Genomic DNA, 7,512 nt, shown 5'->3' on the forward strand with positions numbered 1-7,512 from the left:
CAATACAAGTTTTTCTGAAACAAATAAAATAGTAGAAAACCACAACAAAGAAACAGAAAATAAAAAAGAAACAAATAAAATTAAAAAAACTGAAAAATATAATAATAAAAAAAAACTTGCTGTGTGGGAGTAAATGGCAAAGAGGAGATGACAGAAGATAGAGTCAATGAGCTGAGGACAGACCAGTAAAAATTATTCAGTATCAACAACAAAGAGAAAAAAACTGGGAAAAGAGAAAGTCACAGAGACTCATGAAACAGTAACAAAGCTATCAACATTTGCACCATCTGGTCCTAGAAAGAGAAGAAATAGTGGAACTGAGAAAGTATTTGGAGAAAGAAATGACTAAAACCTCAAAATTGGCAAAAGACATTGTCTACAAATTCTAGAAGCACAGCAGAAAACTAAAATATCTAAATGTTCAGGAATTAAACAACACTTTTAAATACTAATTGTTAAACAATTGCTTTTAAATAATCTGTAGATCAAAGAGGAGTTCTTGGGAAAATTTTAAATATATAGGGCATAATGAAAATATGATAGATAAAAATATGTAGGATACAGCCAAAATAATTGAGTAGAAAATTTATACTAAATGCTTATGTTAAAAAGAGAAAAGTCCAAAATCAGTAAGTTACACAATTGAATTAATTCTTTTTAAATTACTGGAGAAGAAATATCCAGGAAAATTTTCACTGGAATAATCTACCAATATTCAAAGAAGAGAAGGGAACACTTCCTAACTCACTTTATGAGGTCATTGTTATGTGGCAACCACACTAGACGAAAACAGTACCCCTAAAAAAGAAAATTACTAATCAGTATGTTCCATAAAAGGCCAGGGATGTAGCTCAGTGGTTCTGTTGCCTGCTTCACAAGCTCAAGGTCCCAAATTCAATCCCCATACAAAAATAAAAATAAAAAAATATATGTACATCATTCATAAATATATAAAATATATATACATTTATATATTTTATTAAACAACACTTAAATAATGGTTCTTAAACAATTGCTTTTAAATAATCTGTAGGTCAAAGAGGAAGTCTTGAGAAAATTTAAAATACATAGGGCATAGTGAAAATATAATAGATAAAAATATGTAGGATACAGCCGTATTGTGGGGGACCAGCTCCCACTGGTCGAACAGTACCTGCAGGAGAGAGTGAGGATTGAAAAGGAAAGTACTCTAGGCAGAGTGGAAACAAAAGACTGTCTGCTTTGTTTGAGGAAAACCTGGTTATTTATACATACATTATCAGCAAAATCTACAGAAGAAACATCGGCAGAAAGACACCACAAGAGAATGATCAGACACCATAACATTTTACAGTTCCTAAAGATCAAAAGGCACTCACGTGCACTTTGGGCCGGGATGCTCTCTCTCTCTGGTCACAATGGTTTCTGTTGACATCAAGTTGATAGATTAACTCCTTGTTCTTAACCACTTCTAGTTTTCCGCATACTATTCTTAGGTGAGAGTTTCAGTTTCCCCACACCATATATCATTATATACATACATATATAGATCTATATATATCTTTTGTAAATACAGATTCACAATCCTCAATAAAATATTAGTAAATTGAATCCAGTAATGTATGAAGTGGTGGAACCAAGTGAAATTTAATCTGGGTATGCAAAGCTGGTTCAAAATTCAATCATATACTCCATAGTATCAATATATGAGGTATATAATCATATCAGTTGATACAAAGAGGGATTTAACAAAACCCAACACTTCATCATAATAACTCCCAGAAAACTAGAAGTGGACTCTCAACATGATAAGTAGCATCTGCAAAATTCTTATGTGAAAGATTGAATCCTTTTCTTCAAGGATCTCTAAGAACAAAGCAAGAACATTCACTCTGACCACTGATATTCAACATAACAGTAGAAATTTAAAGGGCCAAAAATAAGAAATAAAGATTGCACATATCAAAAAAAGGAATATAACTCTCCTATTTTCATATGACATCATTATCTATGTAGAAAATTCCAAGAAATGTACCTTACAAAACCTCCCAGAACATGGTACCACACACCTGTAATTCCAACCCTCAGGAGGCTGAGGCAGGATGCTTGCCATGAGTTCAAGGCTAGCCTAGGCTACTTAGTGAATCCAAGACCAGCCTGGACTATACAGCAAGGACCTGTCTTAAAAAAACAAAAACAAAAACTTCCAGAACCAATAAGTGAGTTGAGTAAAGTTGCAGTGTAGATTATTAAAACAAAAAACTCACATTTCTGTATGCCAATACTTACTTAGCATGTAAACCAAAACTAAAACCACAGACTGGGCTGGTCTGGGGGTGTAGTTCAGTGGTGGAACTCTTTCCTAGCACATGCAAAGTGCGAGGTTCAATCCCTGGTCACACACACACACACACACACACACACACACACCCATTTACAGTCACTCCAAGGAATTACTTAGGTACATCTCTAGATTCTATATGCTACAAATTACAAAATGTTGATAAAAGATATCAAAGAAGACCTAAATAAATTGAAACGTATACAAAGTTCATGAATTAGAAGACCCTATTGTACAGTCAGTTCACAAACTGATCTATAGGTTTCTTGCAACTTGCTTCAAAATTCCAACAAGGTTTTTAGTAGACATAGATATGCTTATTCTAAAATTTCTATGGAAAGGCATGGGCTGTAAAATGGCCAAAACAGTCTTAAAAAGGGGGAATGCAGTGGGAGACATCACTCTACCCAATATTGACACTGACTCTGTAGCTTCAGTGATTGAAATGGTGTGATTTTAACACGTGATGGGCAATGATCAATGAAACAGAAACCAGTACCCACCAGCAGATCCCCACAAATATGCCCAACTGACTTTTGACAAAGTTTCAAAGCCAGGTCAGTGGAGGAAGCATAGCTATCCAACAAATGATGTTGGAGCAATTAGTCATCTATTTGGGGAAAGAGAACTTCATCCTGAACCTCACACCTGGTAGAAAGATAACTCACTGGATCACAGACTTACATGAAAATGTAAAGTGTAAAATTTTCAGAAAAAGGAGAAATTCACTGGAATCTAGGGTTAGGCAAAGAATTCTTAGACTTGGCTCCAAATGACATCCATGTAAGACAAACTTGATAAAGTGGACCTCGTTTTTTAAAGCTCTTTTAACACCCTGAGAGGAAAAACTACATTGTGGGAAAAAAACCATTTGCAACTGCACACTCAGTAGAGGATCACAGTCTAGACTATACAAAGGATCAATAATCAGTCAAGGAGCTCCCAGTAAAAATGACAAAATATGAGGACAGATATTTTACTAAAGATAATAGGCACATAATAAATAAGTACATAAAAAACATATTCAACACTCTCAGCCATTAGGGACATGCAAATTAAAGCCCCGGTGAGATATCGTGACACATCTATCAAAATAGCTAAAGTTAAAAACACCCAGTGCTGACAAAGATGGGAGAAATGGTCTGCTGGGAATGCAGCATGGCACAGCTACTCTACAAAGTAATCGAGCGGTTTCTTATTAAACATGCAACTACCATGTGAGCCCCCAGGGCAGCCTTCGACATTTATCCTAGAAAAGTGGAAACATTCACACAAAATCTAGACTTGGTTTTCCATAGCAGCTTCATTGCTAATAGCCCAAAACTGGCAACTGCCCAGACTTTCTTTAGCAGGTTAACAGTTAAACAAACTGTGTTCCTTCTGTGCTGTGGAGTGCTGCTTTGTGACAAATAGGAATGGATTGTGATACACACAACACCTCAGATGAATCTCCAGGAAATTATGCTGAGTGAAAAAGCCAGCCCCAAAGGGTTACATCCAACATGGTTTCCTTTTTACAGCATTCTTTAATTGAGTGAACTACAGAGACAGAGAACAGAACAGGAGTCTGGGAGTAAAGGAGGAGGTGGCTGCAGGCAGGGACGTGGCTGTGAGGGGGGACAGAGGGTCCTGGGGGTGGTTTTGCGTGACAAGACTATGCCAGCAGCATTGTCCTCTGGTGAGACTGTTCTCTGGCTTTGCAGTGTGCTACCACCCTGGTGCAGGGTGCCGAGGATTCCTGTGTTACCGCTGACAGCTGCGTATGAGTCTGCCATGAGCTCAACATAAACCGTTTAAGAAGTGTATGTGTACATATGTTACAGGTTTAATAAGAGTTCTAGACAGATAAAAGCACCCTAAAAGTAGTTTCCTAGTCAGGCATGAGAGACATCTATAATCCCAGCTGCTCAGGAGGCTGAGGCAGAAGGATTGCAAGTTAGAAGCCACTCTAGTCAACTTACTGAGGACCTGTTTCAAAATTTAAAAGAAGGGGCACAGGGATGCAGCTCAGAGGTAGAGATCTTACCAAGCATGTGTGAGACCCTGGGTTCACTTCCCAGTCCTGGGTGGTGGGGCTGCTTTCCTGTGAGGGATGGATTTGATTTTGAAGGCAAACAAGTGGCCAAGCACCTTTTGCTCTGCAAGAGTGAGGCTCATTACTCCTGCAGAAGAACCAGATTTAGGGACCTGGGGCAGCCATGAATGTGGGGCCCCCAGGAGGCCAGACATCTTTCCCTCTTAGCTCCTCCTTTCTCTGCCCTGGGGTGGCTGCTCCACCTCCCCCTCTGCCTTCTCCTTCTCCTCTCCTGTGGCATTGAGATTATTAATTAAAATTCCTTCAGAGTCAGTTTTACAAATGGAGATGGAGTGGGAATGAGACATTTGCATTATTCCCACTCACTGTTTTTCTTCCAGAAATGGATAATGGGGTTGTTTCAAATTGAATTAAAAGGGTACTAACACTTGTGCAGATGTTAGAATAACACGTCATTTGCTCTCTCATGAGTGTTAAATCTCTTCTATAAAGATGTGCTCGTGAGTTTGACTGGAGGAAGTCAGGGACATTCACTGACCCTTGAGCAAAGCTCAGGGCCTGATGTATGGGGGCTGAGAGTGTCCCTCCCACCCTAGTGACAGCCTGGCCCCTTGAGGGGAAGAGATCCAGAACTCCGAACATGCCTGCCCCACTAGTATCTCCAGAGTTAGCTGACTTGTTAGGAGCAGAGGAAATGCCTGAAGGCTTACTGGGAGCATCTGAAAGGCACCCTTGTCACCCAGTTATCCTACTCGGTTGTTACACTGTCACACTGTTGTCACGTCCTGCCACACAGTGGTGCGCATGGTTGTGACCTGGCTATCACTAGTTAGCACAGTTGCTACACACTATCACAGTCTTTTGTCACAGCCTGTTGTCATCACTTTTGTCACCCAGTTGTCATACACTGTCCTGTTCCCTTTACCTCATGTCCTCCCTGCTCTGTGTCGGCAAGCTCTGTCTTTGGGCATTGCCTCCCTCAGCCTCCTGGAGCTTGAGATAGGCCCTCATGTTTGACCTGGAAGATCCCTTCTCCTGTCCCTGCTTCTGAGCATGTTGGAGACAGCTGATGGCAGAGGTCACCTCAGGCAGTGCGAGGTGCCCATGTCCATTCTGGCCTGGAAGGGCCGGTTGTTCTTTCCTGGTCCTCACCAGGTTCTCCCACTATCACCTCACGAGCTTCCTCCCCAGGCCCTGCTGCCAAACCCTACTCCTCAAGGCTTGCAGTTCTGTCCTGTAGTTCTGCCCTGCCTCTGTCCTCCTGTATCCTGAAGAGCCATCCAGTGAGGCCCGCAAAGTGACCTGGACTAGCTCTGCAACTTGCCACAGGCTGAGCTTTCCAGAGAAGAATGTAGTGGACACATTTTCCCGAGACCCCTTCTTGAGCCATTACAAGTGGTGTCATGGGCTCCCTTGAACCCCACCTTCAGCATCCAAGCACCTTCTGGAAGGGTGGAGAGCCATGGTGCAAGGTAGCTGCAGGGAGCCCATGGCAGGGGTTCTGATGGCTTGATATCAGCTTGATTTATTATGGCTCATGTTTGTAGTAGCTGCAGGTGAGGAAGGGCAGCTTCACAGATACAAGCAAGGATATTATCCCTGCAAGAAACATCATTTCTTCTAGAAATCTTGTTTGTAGGCCTGAAATTTGTAACACATACAAATCTCCCAGAGGTGTGGGTGGGAGCCTTAGTGGTGCCCTAATCAGGCCCTGCATCAAGGAGGTGCTTTTAGACACTTGAATGGCGAAGCTCCTGCAGCCTGTATCCTGGCCTGCTCCTTACCATGGTACCCATGGGCGTCCTGGAGTGCTTTTGCAGTTAGCAGCTCCCAGCCTGCTTCAGAGCTTCAAGAAAAACAACAACAACAAAGCTATCCAATGGGGACTGGAGCTAGCTTGCCTCTCCCGTGGTTCTTTTTAAAAATTAATGATATAAAATCTACCATTCTAACCACTTTTATGTGTAGTTTGGCGACATTAATTACGTTCACCATATTGTGCAACCATCACCAATGTTTCCAAAATCTTTATCATCCCAAACAAAAGCTCTATGCACAAGCAGTAATTAATCACTTCCGCCTCTCCCCAGATAATCTGAAATCTACTTTCTGTCTCTACAAATTTGCCTATTCCAGATATTTCATGTAGGTGGCATCATACAATGCTACAATTATACAATGTTTTTCTCTGGCTTCTCTCACTGAACACATTTTCTGGGTTCATCCACATCATAGCATATACCAGAACGTCATTCGTTTCCGTGGCTGAAAATGTCCCCTTGTGTGTCCACACCGCGCTATTTACCCATGTGCCTGTTTATGGGCCTGTGGGCTGTTTCTTCCCTTGGCAGTTGTGAATAATGCTACCACGAAGGATGGCATGCATGTGTCTTCTGTTCAAATCACTGCTTTCACTTCTTTGGGACACATACTACATTTGGAATTGCTGGGTCATGTGATAATTCGGCGTTTGACTTTTTGAGGAATGCGTAGTATCCTCGGCAGCTGCGTTGTTGTACATTCTCAGCAGCAGTGGCTAAGGGCTCCAATTTCTCCATTTCTGGGCTGGGGATTTGGCTTAGTGAGTCCCCTGCCTGCCTCACAAGCACAAAGTCCCGAGTTCGATCCCCGGTACCAAAAAACAAAAATGAAAACAAAACAAAAAAAAATTTCTCCATGTCCTCCCAACACATACTATCACCCATATAGCAAAGTCATACTAGTAGGTGTGAAGTGGTCTCTTGGGGTTTTAATTCACTTCCCTAGTAATTAGGGATGTTGAACACCTTTCCATGTGCTTACTGGCTATTTGCATGACTTCTTTGAAGAAATACCTATTCCAGTCCTTTGCCCATTTTCCACCGGGTTATTTGTCATTTTTATTTGCATTATTCAAGATCTGTATATATTCTTGAGGCTAAACCTTTATCACATACATAATTTGCTAGTATTTGTCCCATCCTGTGGAATATCTTCCCATTTTGTTAATGTTCTTCGCTGCACAAAAGTTTTTAATTTTAAAGAAGCTTAGTTGATCTTTTTTTTTCTTTTATTGCTTGTGCCTTTAGTGTTATATTAAGAAACTGTGGTAAATTCCAGCTAATGATTTGACCCTGTTTTCTTTAAGGGTTTTGTAGTTTTAGCTCTTAAATTTAAA

Source organism: Fukomys damarensis, unplaced genomic scaffold, assembly GCF_012274545.1.
Source record: "Fukomys damarensis isolate Sample0158 unplaced genomic scaffold, DMR_v1.0_HiC HiC_scaffold_30, whole genome shotgun sequence".
Lineage (NCBI taxonomy): Eukaryota > Metazoa > Chordata > Mammalia > Rodentia > Bathyergidae > Fukomys > Fukomys damarensis.